The sequence below is a fragment of the Schistocerca piceifrons genome, chromosome 4 (genome assembly GCF_021461385.2).
Source record: "Schistocerca piceifrons isolate TAMUIC-IGC-003096 chromosome 4, iqSchPice1.1, whole genome shotgun sequence".
Classification (NCBI taxonomy): domain Eukaryota; kingdom Metazoa; phylum Arthropoda; class Insecta; order Orthoptera; family Acrididae; genus Schistocerca; species Schistocerca piceifrons.
Window position 1 is genome coordinate 518,700,658 of NC_060141.1, and position 14,386 is coordinate 518,715,043.

Sequence of the window (14,386 nt, forward strand, 5' to 3'; positions counted from 1 at the left end):
TCTTGTGCAGTGCATTGTTCTAATGCACGAAACAGACGGAAGTCGGAAGGTGCGAGATCCAGGCTACAGGGTGGATGAGGAAGAACAGTCGGAGTTTTATGAGCTCCTCTCGGGTGCGCAGACTTGCGTAAGGCCATGCGTTGTCATGGAGAAGAAATTAGTTTCATTCTTGTAGTGACGAACAGGCTGAAGTCGTGTGCGCACTTGCAGGAGCCACAGCTGTGAGCGGCCGGCCGGCAAGTGGGAGATCGAACAAGTTTGCGCGACCTTGTTGCGACGATGACAGAACGCCTCGCCCAGCTACACACTGTGCATTTGTTCACTGCCAGGTCTCCGTAGACTTCTGCAGGCGCCTGAACTGCGATGCGCTAGTTTATCCCCAAAAGAAAATCAGTGACAGCTTTCTGGTTTTAACGCACTTCCGTTACAGACAACAATTAACGGCTACGTATAGCGCTACCACCTATCGGAACTTCATGAAACTACAGGGGCTGAAGCGGTACGTTCCTCTGCAAGGCTAACCAAAGACTGCGTTTCATTGTCAGGACACTTAGAAAATGTAACAGACCTACTAAGGAGACTACCTACACTATGTTTGTCCGTCCTCTTTTAGAATACTGTTGCGCGGTGTGGGATCCTTACCAGATAGGACTGACTGAGTACATAGAAAAAGTTCAAAGAAATCAGGCCCGTTTTGTATTATCGCGAAATATGGGAGAGAGTTTCACAGAAATGGTACAGGATTTGGGATGGACATCATTAAAAGAAAGGCGTTTTTCGTTGCGACGTAATCTTCTCACAAAATTCCAATCACCAACTTTCTCCTCCGAATGCGAAAATATTTTTTTGACACCGACTTACATAGGGAGGAACGATCACCACGATAAAATAATGGAAATCAGAGCTCGTACGGAAAGATATAGGTGTTCATTCTTCCCGCGCGCTATACGAGATTGGAATAATAGAGAATTGTGAAAGTAGTTCGATGAACCCTCTGCCAAGCACTTAAATGTGATTTGCAGAGTATCCATATAGATGTAGATGTAGAAATCCTACTTTTTTTTTCAATCTCGAATCTGGCCGAGAAAAAAATGCGTTGCATTAGTTATTGAAAGACCATCGTACTTATTAGGGGGCAAACGCGGACAAAATGTGATCTTCAACCACAAGATGAATATCCTGATATATCCATTGGAAGGAACACTGCCGATTTGCTTCCTCATCCCTGGCCATTTTGAGTTTCTGCTGTGTCACTAATGACCTCGCCGTCGACGAGACGTTAAATCCCAATTTTCCTTCCACACTTCTTTTAATTCCCTTTTCTAGCTGTGTTCACTTTTAAGTTCTCTTTTTCCCACTCGGCTATTCACTTATACGTGAGTCCAAAGCTGCTAATATTCTGAAGATGCAAAATTGCGGATCTGCGTCTGCGTAATACTGTTGATCAGGTCCTTTTCGTAAGTGCGAAGGCCTTTCGTCGCTTGTTGCTTCTCACAACGGCTGGTCGCGCCCAGGGGAACAAAGCCCGGGAGCAACAAAGCCAGCGCAGAGAAAGCGACAGCGGCGGCTGGAGTCGGCACAAACAGAAACGCACAGGCAGATAACACCGGGGGCAGGTCCGACCGCTCCAGATAAAGTAGTTAGCGCCCCGGAGAGGCGTCCCGCGCTGTGCACAGCCTACACGAGCTACGCGTTGTTCTCATTACCTTCTACATCCACATCCACATACATACTCTGCAAGTAAAAAGAGCGAGGGAAAAACAAAATGTATACATGACACCGCACGAGCTCTTACGCGAAGTGTACGTTGGCAGCAGTAGAATCTTTGTGCAGTCACATTCGAATGCCGGTTCTTTAAATTTTCTCGGCAGAGCTCTGCAGAACGTCCCTTCCCTTGCACTGGGGTTCACGATGCATCTCCGCAATACTCGCTTCTTGACCGAATTTACCAGGACACAGAAATAGCAGCCCGCCTCTGAATTGTTTCGATATCTTCCTTTAATCTGATCTGATGAGGATCCCAAAGACTCCAGCAGTCGCACTAGTGTTCGATGTGCATTCTCCTTTACAGATGAATCACGGGATTTCCCAAAATCCTCCCAATAAATCGAAATCGACAACTTTTCTTCCCTACTACCGTCCTTAAGTACTCATTCCACTTTGCAACGTCAAGCCTGGGTATTTATTCGATGCTGCTGTGTCAAGCACTACGCTACGAATGCTGTATTCGAAAATTATGGAGCTGCCATTCATCACACCTACTAGTAATTTTGTCTAAGTCATCTTGTATCCTCCAAAATTTACTCACGGACGACAGCTCCTCGTACACCATAGCGTCATTAGCAAACGATTTGCACATTGCTAGTTAGCCTGTATGTGAGATCATTCATGTATATAGAGAAAAACAGCGGTCCCATCACACTTGCCGGTCAGTATGGCCGAGCGGTTCTAGGCGCTTCAGTCTGGAACCGCGCGACCGCTACGGTCGCAGGTTCGAATCCTACCTCGGGCATGGGTGTGTGTGATGTCTTTAGGTTAGTTCTAAGGTCTAGGGGACTGATGACCTCAGATGTTAAGTCCTATAGTGCTCAGAGCCATTTGAACCATTTGATGACCTCAGATGTTAACTCCCAAAGTGCTCAGAGCCATTTGAACCCTTGTCTCTAATGAACACTCGCCGACTAGGACGACGTACTGGGTTCCATTACTCAAAAAGTATTCGAACCATGCACATGTCTTACAACTTTATCTGTATGTTCGGACCGTCGTTAACAGTCTGCTGTGGGGCACCGAGTCAAACGTTTTCCTGAATTATAGGAATATGGAATCCGCCTGTGGTCCTTCATCCATGGTTCGGAGGATATGGTACGTTCTTTGCACCCTCCCCCCTTGAAAGTAAACTTCGCTTTTTCGATTTTTATGCACCCTGAACCCTGGACAGCAGTTCCTGCACCGAAACCTGAGTTGGACGGGCTCAACGCACCGTCTGCCTCTCCGCTGTGACATTCAGTTCTGTTTGGCTCAAATGGCTCTGAGCACTATGGGACTTAGCTTTTGAGATCATCAGTCCCCTAGAACTTAGAACTACTTAAACCTAACTAACCTAAGGACATTACACACATCCATGCCCGAGGCAGGATTCGAACTTGCGACCGTAGTGGTTGCGCGGTTCCAGACTGTAGCGCCTAGAACCGCTTTGCCACCCCGGCCGGCTCAGTTCTGTTTGTTCATTGGTTCTGAGATCTGAGACGGACGTGAAAAATGAACCCGTCGATCATGTTCGTAAAAGTGAGACACTACAACATTTACAGTACCAATTTATCAATCTTTCTTCATTCGTGTCAGCAACATACAAGACGTTAATTGATAATAATGATAACAGAAATAAGAATTATGTTTTATTTAGCTCATTAGAGCAAAAAAAACATGATATGTCTCCAGAATGGTTCACGTAAAAAATTACGGAACAGTATACATAAGACAGAGTTGATAAATAATAACCCCACAGCAACGTCAGATTTTTTTTGTTTTTCAGTAACATTTACATCAACATTCAGCAAGCCTCTGCTCCTTCCCTGTTCCAATCGCGAATGGAGCGTGGGTAGAGTGATTGTCGGTAAGCCTCTGTATTAGCTCTAACTTCGCGAGACATGGAAGTATTATGTTATCCGACTCTTCCGCGGCAGTACTCTCTCGAAATTTCAGTAGTGAGCCACAACATCTCAATTAGATAATTCAGTATCAAACTGAATTGTGACTAGCGTTATTGTGACGACGTTTACTTTTTAGGTATGTTTGACACATTTACATTGATTCATCCCACAATTGCCCATGTTAACGATACTGGCACTAACAAGTACAAGATATCAACAACTACCCGGATAGAGAAAGGAAACCATCGTGTGCGTTGTTGTCGCTTAAGACCCCATAGCCATAGCCCTCGGTATCCCGTGCGCTGGAACAGCCTACCGAACGACTTCCATTTAGTACATCCGCACGTTTCAAATACTCGGGAAATTTTAAGTTCTGTATTTGGGCCTTTGTTTCCTTTATATCTGTGTGAACTGAAAATGATCAATGGCCCACCATGAATATCTGAAAACCACCCGCATTATGCATTAAGTTCTTCTATCAGGATAATTTTGTCACCACCGATTGTTCATATGTAGGCACCTCCACATTTTGTGTATTGGTGTGCTCTGAACACCACAGCCACAATCTCTGAAAGCCTGCATAGTGACGAAGTGGTGGTAAGTGTTTTATGGGTCACGTCATGTAAGCAGGTGTATAACGCCTTGATTCGACTGGACACGATGCATCTCCGAGGAGGAATTTAAATCTGCTGCGCTCAGTATCTCATGCGCCCTCCTGCCGTTGGCCAGATTTAAAACTGTATTTCCGTTTCCAGCGTGTTCCTCCTCGCCCACCAGTTACTACTAGACGACAGGCTTACGAATCAGAGCCGGTGCGCTGGCGAGCAGCAAGTGTCACCAGACATGGCTGGTTTACGGTGGGGGCCATGACAAGTGAGGCGTGCTGCCGAATTCCAGCGCCGGAAGCCTGTGAAGGCCCAGCTGCAGGGGTGCGAGCACTGCACTGCTACGGTCGCACTGTAACCTTCCAACTGCCGTATCCGGTGATCGCCACGTGGCGCAGAAGGAGAATCTGCTCCCTTCATCAAGCAGAGATACCGCCTGAAAGCGGGAGCGATTCATAATCATTCGCGCACGCCGATTCAAGAGACTAGTGATCAATTAGCTGAATGATCATACCTCGCACTTTAGTCCTATGTACACACACACACACACACACGCACACACACACACACACACACACACACAAAGAGCCCATGTTCTCTGCCATGGTGGTAGAGAGTAGGCTTACATGCGTTAATGCGTGATGACTGGGTGTTGTGTGATGTCCTTAGGTTAGTTAGGTTTAAGTAGTTCTTAGTTCTAGGGGACTGATGACCATCGCTGTTAAGTCCCATAGTGCTCAGAGACATTTGAACCAAGCCATTTGAAACATGCGTTAATGGGTTAATGAAGGACAAATTACAACATTTATCTTAGCCAGTCAATTTTTTTAAAAAACACACATGAAGTGTTTCAGTGCTTTGCAATCACCTCCTCTGGTGTAAGTAATGGTTTAAATTTGTATCACTGTTCAATTCTGCTCGCTATCTGTCCTTTACGTTATATTTTGCTGAAACTCGTTATGTCACATGTTATTCAGAACATAACACAATCTTACGTTACAAACGATAACAAAATCACTCAGAAGATGATCCCGTAAGCTGCATACTATAGACCATTATCATGCACACATACACGCACATTATACCTCTGAAGGCAGATTAAAAATTAAAGCCGTCCAGAGATTGTACACAAAAGATAGGTTGTACCAGAAGCTGGCGCCGCCATGTTAGGAGACTGTTGCTTACTATTGCTTCTTATCCTTAATTTTTCTCGTGTGCACGCAACAGTTGTTTTAAATACTAAATGTTACAAAGCCAAGAAGACACTTCCGCAGTTTTCTGGTCTTACCAGCTTATACGATCCAGTAATCTCGTTAATGAAAATTTCTGTTTGTTATAAGTTTCTAACAACAAAGGTAGCTTCTGTAATCCGCCCTTTTACTTCATATGGACTAAGGAAACTGATGTTCTCCCTACGTCCTCTTACCGAAAATGCTGAAAACGTATTTTCCATACGTCTTTACACATACTGGGTGACAGCCATAGTCCCTCTATTTTTAGTGCTAAGTGTGGTAAGGCGTACAGCATATATACGGTTTCGACGGTGTTCTTCTTTTTTTAAATAAAATTATGCAGCAATGTGATCAAAATTAAACACTGGCTTTAGGGCTACGCTGATTGTGTCCCAGATGCAGGCATAATGTTTGACTACCATACCTCACATGCGGAAAGTGTATTCGACGATTCAACGTTGCTAACCATTCTCATTTACACACTTAAGAATGTCCACAGCAAATTAATTTCATTATAATCGGTTTCGATGCAGCTGTAAGAGTTTTCAGAGGACACAGTGCGCGGTAGCCATAGCAATTCTGAGGTCCCTCGGAAGACACTTGTCTGGTCGACGCTGGAAAACCGCCGTGAGCGTTCTGTGTCAGATTCGCTTGTCCTTGCTCAGCTAGAATAATGCTTCACATCTTCAAAGCGTGTCTGCCCATCTGTATCACTGGCGTGTAGATTGTTGTGAATGTGATTCCTCTCCTTATTTCTTTCATAAGTGTCTTTGCAAATAACTGACTCATTTGGGTGGATACACCAGTCAACCTGCTTTTTCGTTTACAGCCATTGTACCATACTCTTGCCACTTGGCGTTTAAAATTTTTCTTTTGTGACTCTCATGAGCCAAAACCCTTCTTGCATATTGGGTAAAGAAGAACGTTTAAGATGAACCTCTTCATTACTTGATACTTACTTTAATTTCCGTGTCCGGGCAAGAGCATCTTAACTCTCTTCTCTCAAAGCCCTGTAGCTTTAATAGCCTTATCGCTGCATAAAATGGATATTCCGCTGTGCAAGCAAACTCCGTCCTTGAGCACATGAGAAAATGTTCAATCGTATGTAATCCTCGCATTGACTTAACGATGTTTACTGCACATTTTGCGGTTCCTGTTCTTAATCTACTCAGCGTTCCCCGCGTAGTATACCATATTGCTACCTCTGCGTGATTTCCTTTTTGGGGTACAGGTTTGTATTTTGCAGTGTGTCCAACTAGAGAGATACGTGGCGGATCTCGAATTAGCCTATCAGTGGCAGTGTCCGTTGTACAAAGCTCTTCTTTGACTTAAGACGAGTTGGAACTATTTGTCTTTTTCCTCTCTACTTCATCGGCATCTTTATGTCTGATATCCAGTGGTCAACGGCTAACCCTTCCACCACCTGGAAACATCTGAGAAACTTCAGACAAGAATGGCAAACTACAATTGCTATATTTGGGATTTTCTTGATACCCTCCTGCTTGACCGGTTGAATAGTTGTGTTAAGCTGATTGCCTAACTGTCTCACTCTTCAGGTTCAGTTCTTCTTAGGTTTATGTTATTAAACTTGGTTAGACTTCTCCCACTTACTTGACAAGCCTAGACCACAGCAGAAACTGAATTTTCTTTTCGGTTCCATGAGTGGTTCGCCGACCGGTGTGGCCGTGCGGTTCTAGGCGCTTCAGTCTGGAACCGCGTGACCGCTACGGTCGCAGGTTCAAATCCTGCCTCGGGCATGGATGTGTATGATGTCCTCAGGTTAGTTAGGTTTAAGTAGTTCTAAGTTCTAGGGGACTGATGACCACAGATGTTAAGTCCCATAGTGCTCAGAGCCATTTGAACCTCTTTGAGTGGTTCAAATGGCTCTGAGCACTATGGGACATAACATCTGAGATCATCAGTCCCCTAGAACTTAGAACTACTTAAACCTAACTAACCTACGGGCATCACACACATCCATGCCCGAGGCAGGATTCGAACCTGCGACCGTAGCGCCTAGAACCGCTCGGCCACACCGACCGGCTCCATGAGTAGCGTAACGTAACGATTCACGTTTGTCAACCAACACGGCCTGCCTTATTGTGGATACTTCCTTCATTGCTACAAAGTTACTGTTTCAGGGAACATAACTTAATAATTTTATATGCATTTTTACTGTTGCACAGTTCTTTTTGATACGGTACACACAGCACTGTAATGTGACGGCTCCTGGCCAGGAAAGATATCTCCTTCGCTAAACTACACTGTCATATTTAGTGCTTTACGTGGAATTCTGATTTCTCTGAGAGGTAATACGAATACATACGTAATCTCTGTGGCAAGCGGATGATTAATGCCGGTCAAACAGCCACCAACAGCAAGTCAAACTTGTGTAACGCGACCGGGGATTCTCTGAATGAAGATGAACGTCACTGTTCCAGAGCGACGACATCCAGATGATTGTGTTAACACTCCAGAGGAGACACGGTCCAAGTCAGCGCTCCCATTCCCAAGCACTTGCGCTAAAGAGGAACAGAGCCATTTCACAAGCCCACGGAGCCATGTGCCCTCCGTTCATTCAACTCATCACAACCGTCAACTCATGGAGCGCTCGTCTGGTGAAGTCATAACGTGAGTTCACTTTATGTTTCATGCAACTTACAATCACAGAGTTAATGAACAAAGGTACACAAAAAAATTCGGCTGTACGTGATGGTTTCAAAATTAAATTTCATTTATGAATCAGCACAGAGCTAAGCTGATGAGAATACATGACAAAGAAGATAAAATTGTGAAAATGAAAATTACAGATGGTCAAATTGAACAGGTTACGCAGTACAGATATTTGGTAAGCATGCTAAGTGATAGCTGGGCGACTAAAAATAAATGAGGTCAAAAACTGTAACGGTAAAGCAAGCTGTCCGTAGTGTGTAGCAGAATGGGGTTGTTTAACTGCATTGTGTGGAGTGTTTTCCTGTACGGCCGTCAATGCTGCACATTGGAGAAGAGGGTAGTAGGCAAAACTGAAGTATTCGACAAGTGCGTTTAGAAGAGAATGCAGGATTAAAATCTGTACACATATTAGTAACTTACAACAAACTTTACACGTAATTTGACACGTTTAATGGGACTGTGTTGCTGACACCTCCCCACAAAATTAGAAAACGCAAAAAGTTTATCGCTTACTACATTTTTCATGCAGTAAAACTGCCGAATCATAAATGGCGTTTTTATTTATTACTTCTTTACTGCTATTTGCATCATATTTCTTAGACAGTACCCACATATACCACTCGATGTACCTGCAAAATTGTATCAATGTACTACACACAGTTCAGGAGATGTGATGCCATAAACATTGAGCTGTATGAAAACGATACTGCGGGATGAACTTCTCTAGAGATACCGATGAACTATGAATACAAATATGAGTGAAATAATGTTAAATCTATATGATGAGTGGGCACGCCGGTGGATCGATATCAACCATACTTGTTACACATATTATTTACTATCTGGAAAAAAATGATGTGGGGTAGGAACCAGCAACCTCCTGCTGGGATGAGGGTGATAATGTGAAGAGAGAGGGAAGGGGGAAATTAACAGAAAGAGAGGGCGAAAGAGGAGACTGAGACAAATAAGAGGAGGAAGAGATGTACAGTGATAAAGGGAGGGAGAAAGGGACAGAGAAAGGGAACAGAAGGAGATGGACATAGAGGGGGGGGGAGGAGGAGGAGGTGGTGGTGGTGGAGAGGGGAGGTGGAGAAGTACAGTGAGATGGGGAGGAGGAGAACGATATAAGGAGATAAAGGAGGAGATGGACAGGGAGACAGGAGAAGGAGACAGACAGAGAGATGGAGGAGGAGGTAACCCCCTTAGAGGGGGCGAGGAGGAGATACGGGAAGGAGGAGATAGAGGCGCAGGACGAGATGGTCAGAGGTGAAAGAAGCAGATGGAATGAGAGAGGGGGAGGAGCAGACAGACAGAGAGAGGGTCAGTAGGAGATGGACAGAGAGTGGAGGTGGCTCGAAGCGGTGGACAGAGTGTGTTGTGAGGAGGAGATGTACAGATAGAGGGGAGGAGGAGATGGAGAGAGAGAGGGGAAGAGGAGATGGAGAGAGAGAGGGGCGGAGGAGATGGACTAATACAAGACTGGACTAAATACAGAACTGGGCAATGCCGTGTGCTCAGCTGGTTGGTGGATAAAGTGAAGAACACAGACGTAATGCCAAGGCCGAAGGAACAAGTAACTCCCTCAAACAAGATCAAGAAAAGAAGTACAAACTGGGTGGAACAACTGAAAACGAGTTCTAACAACAGCTATCGAAAGTGCAGCAGAAGGACAGAAGAAAATTAGAAAGCAAAGAAATGACGGATGAAGTGAAAAGAGGAGGATACCAGACTATTAAGCACTTGCCCTGGAACAGGATCAGACGGAAACAGCAATGGTGTGACGAAATTGCCAATAGGCTGAACAGCTTATCATGACATACCGTCAGCTGCTGTGGCCGAGCGGTTCTAGGCGCTTCAGTCCGGAACCGCAATGCTGCTGCGGTCGCAGGTTCGAATCCTGCCTCGGGCATGGATGTGTGTGATGTCCTTAGGTTAGTTAGGTTTAAGTAGTTCTAAGTTCTAGGGTACTGATGACCTCAGAAGTTAAGTCCCATAGTGCTCAGAGTCATTTGAACCATTTGATTCGCGACCCCGCCACTGTGCGCCATTCACCGCCAGGTAAAAGAGGACAGGCCAGGACGAGGAATCTGAAGGCGGTGTGACTTTAGGAATCCCAAGCGACGCTATAGGCTCCAGAAGTGTCAAAACATTTGTCTCAGGTGCTCCAGCACCACCACAGGCCAGGGCACCAGCCTGAAGCCAATTCCCCCTACATCAATACACAACAGACGCAGCCATGGCAGGTAAAAAGTCCAAAATTTGTTTATTTGTTTTTGCTTCAGATCTGAGACTCGTTTCCTTGTTGCTAAATCACGCAAACATTTCAAAGACAGCGATTTAACAGCTTGACAGTCCAATTGCTGTCCTAGTCACTTCACAGCCATCTTACGGCAGTGAAAAGATTCCTCGGCGGATGGTCCTTTTACAGCACAATCGTCGTCGCTATGGTCTTTCTCGTCATCGCAAGAGTCTTTGTCGCCGACAACAATGGTAATTATTTCTTTCTCTATCGTTATTTGGTAGTTAGGGTGATAAAAACCACGTTCAAGCCAAACGTGGATGTTTTCTTGACCGTATTTTTTAATCTGAAGATTCTTTAACCAGCCTAGCCATTGCAGATCCCAATTGGCTGTCTGGTGTCCGACCTGGCCAGCCCAATGCCAGTGATAGTTATAAACGGTGCGTGCATAATCTGAATTTGCCGTTTGGAACGCTTTCGGTTACCCGTTATTTCGGTTGATAACCGATGCTTTGCTACAGTTGGGAACCGGCCCATTTTTATATCAGCGTCATAATGACTGTGCTATATAAGCAAGCAATCACCTTCGTATCCTGTTTCGGAGAAAAGCAAGTGGAAATACCAGAAAACACTGCACAAAGTTTGGAGTATAACAATGTAAATCATACGTGGAAGGAATCAGTGCGTCTGATACTTGGTGGATCAGTTCACCTATAAACCTGGCTATAGTTATTCGACACACTTCATAAAGAATGGAAACGAATTCCGCTTTAAGCTTAAAAAAGAATTAGTGGGTTGCGGAGGGAAACGGGGGGGGGGGGGGGGCGATTATCGGGATTTTCTGAAAACTGCTTTTCGTAGTAGTTGACGGCTCTGGAGCGAAGGGTAATGGGTGATCAGGAATTTGAGCATATTAAACAGCATCAATATGCAGAACCCAAGTTCATAATGTACTACAGAGGCACGTCGAGCCGCCGTCTAAGGGAAAGAAGTGGCGCAGTGGCTAAAAACTTCTCAGGCAGAGAACGCGAGCGTGGAATTTCCATCTCGTCATTTGCAGGCAGTTTTTTTCTTGATTCCTAGGACTTCTCCGAGCGAATTCCAAGACGAGAGGCATCAATAGAATCGTCGATTACCTAGACCGTAATCATGGAAACAAGCTAGTGCCAATGTAGAGCTCGTATCTAATAATGTATTCAGCAACCAGAGAGACGGGTTAGGTATCGTTTCCTTACGGAATCGCTTTTCACCTTTATGAACGGCATTTATAACTTTCTCCCCTGTTTCGTTATACCCACAAAAGTGACGCAACAGAGCATCGAGGTCATCTGAGAAACTCTGTGCGTAGAACCACAGCAGCTGCAAGCGGGAGATGTTAGGAAAGCCGATCGATAAGAGGCGGCACGAATTGCACCACGTGCAATGCCTCTTCGAGAGTGTCAGCTGGATTTACAGAACGACCAGAATAAATGTGGCGCGGCACGTATCTTCTGCCAGCTAGTAACTATTAAACGCAGAACACGAACACACTATTTACAAGACGGGACATGACAACTAAAACAATTCGAAGTAATATTGCGTAACATTTGCTCACTATTCGTGAAATTCAGGTATTTTGCTTTTCATAGGAGGGCGCTTGGAGTATTCAAAGCAAAAGCCAGTAAATACTATTTTTCTTCACGCGGAACGTGACAGAGCTTCATATTTTTACAGCATTCTTACAGTGTCTTCCATCTCCTCTGGTAGTGTATTTCAACTTTAAAACAGGGCTCAGTAGATAGCTGGGAGAGCTTCGTGCGTAGCTGAAACAAGATAATTTACGGGTCCGCACGAATCAGTTCTCGATTCCAAACGTGTTCCATTTCTGTAGTGCGTAAGTTGTAAAAAGGAATATCTCGATTCCGTCTCAGATTCTCAGACGATGCCTTTTACATCATGAAAAATGTAATACAACGATACACACAATGAAGGTCAAACTGTAACAAGGGGATTGAGATCAGCAACAGCCTTATTGGAGATAGCTGTTGCACTGCAAGATGACTTTTAGACAATACTAATGTTTGACGTCTAGATAGTGCCAGTTATAGCTTAAATATCCATTAGTGCCTTCAGGTAGTCCCTAAGTCAGTGAACGTTCTGGATCATGCGGAAATATTCTTTACTCGAAATAAATTCGCTCGATGCGCGAATAACTTGGCTTCAGCTGTTACTACCTACTGGACACTCAAAAGCACTCCGTCGTCAGGCAGCGAGTGGCCTACCGGGACCATCCGACCGCCGTGTCATCCTCGGTGGAGGATGCCGATAGGAGGGGCGTGGGGTAAGCACCCCGCTCTCCCGGTCGTAAGATGGTATTCTTGACCGAAGCCGCTACTATTCGGTCGAGTAGCTCCTCAACTGGCATCACGAGGCTAAGTGCACCCCCAAAAATGGCAACAGCGCATGGCGGCCTGGATGGTCACCCATCCAAGTGCTGACCACGCCCGACAGCGCGTAACTTCGGTGATCTCACGGGAACCGGTGTATCCGCTGTGGCAAGGCCGTTGCCAACCTACTGCACACACATAAAAATTTACTGCCTGCTGGCGACATATAAAAATTGTTGCTAGACCGTACTCGCACCCGGATTTCCCGCTTACCGTGCACGCCTCCCAAACCGATCCAAACTTCCATATGTCACACTGACGACATCCCTATACCATTGTCTCCTACATTCATCATCAAACGCTCACAGCTATACTCTGTATTCACGCACCATAGAAAATGAGACTGTGAGGAATCGAAACCTGTGACGCTACCGTCTTTTGCCCGCCTCAGCATGTAATATTTACTTGTATACAGGGTGGTCCATTGATAGTGACCGGGCCAAATATCTCACGAAATAAGCATTAAACGAAAAAACTACAAAGAACGAAACTCGTCTAGCGTGAAGGGGGAAACCAGGTGGCGCTATGGTTGGCCCGCTAGATGGCGCTGTCATAGGTCAAACGGATATCAACTGCGTTTTTTTTCAAAATAGGAAACCCCATTTTTTATTACATATTCGTGTAGTACGTAAAGAAATATGAACGTTTTAGTTGGACCACTTTTTTCGCTTTGTGGTAGATGGCGCTATAATAGTCACAAACTGGGGCCCCCATTTTATCGATGGCAATCTAAATGGTGCAATGTATGCTGATTTCCTACGTAATGTTCTACCGATGTTACTAAAAGATGTTTCACTGCATGACAGAATGGCGATGTACTGCCAACATGATGGATGTCCGGCACATAGCTCGCGTGCGGTTGAAGCGGTACTGAATAGCGTATTTCATGACAGGTGGATTGGTCGTCGAAGCACCATACCATGGCCCGCACGTTCACCGGACCTGACGTCCCCGGATTTCTATCTGTGGGGAAAGTTGAAGGATATTTGCTATCGTGATCCACCGACAACGCCTGACAACATGCGTCAGCGCATTGTCAATGCATATGCGAACATTACGGAAGGCGAACTACTCGCTGTTGAGAGGAATGTCGATACATGTATTGCCAAATGCATTGAGGTTGACAGACATCATTTTGAGCATTTATTGCATTAATGTGGTATTTACAGGTAATCGCGCTGTAACAGCATGTGTTCTCAGAAATGATAAGTTTACAAAGGCACATGTATCACATTGGAACAACCGAAATAAAATGTTCAGGCGTACCTACATTCTGTATTTTAATTTTAAAAAAACCTACCTGTTACCAACTGCTCGTCTAAAATTGTGAGTCATATGTTTGTGACTATTACAGCGCCATCTATAACAAAGTGAAAGTGAAAGTGGTTCGATCAACCCTCTGCCAGGCGCTTAAATGTGATTTGCAGAATATTAATGTAGATGTAGATGCAGATAAAATACTTTATTTATAAAATTTAAAACCGACATTTCACCGTAGTACAACGGCCGTCCGTTACGTTATTTAAGGAAACAGGAAGTGTTCAGCCGCATGTGAAAC

General features: G+C 44.9%; 1 protein-coding gene and 1 pseudogene across 2 annotated transcripts in view; one reads left to right on the forward strand and one right to left on the reverse strand.

Moving 5' to 3' along the window:
• The window catches only part of LOC124794680 (uncharacterized protein ZK1073.1), a 611,492-nt gene that overhangs the window by 17,254 nt on the left and 579,852 nt on the right, over positions 1 to 14,386 (forward strand). The gene's annotated exons all lie outside the window — the stretch shown is intronic.
• On the reverse strand, positions 12,833 to 12,950 carry LOC124796709 (annotated as a pseudogene).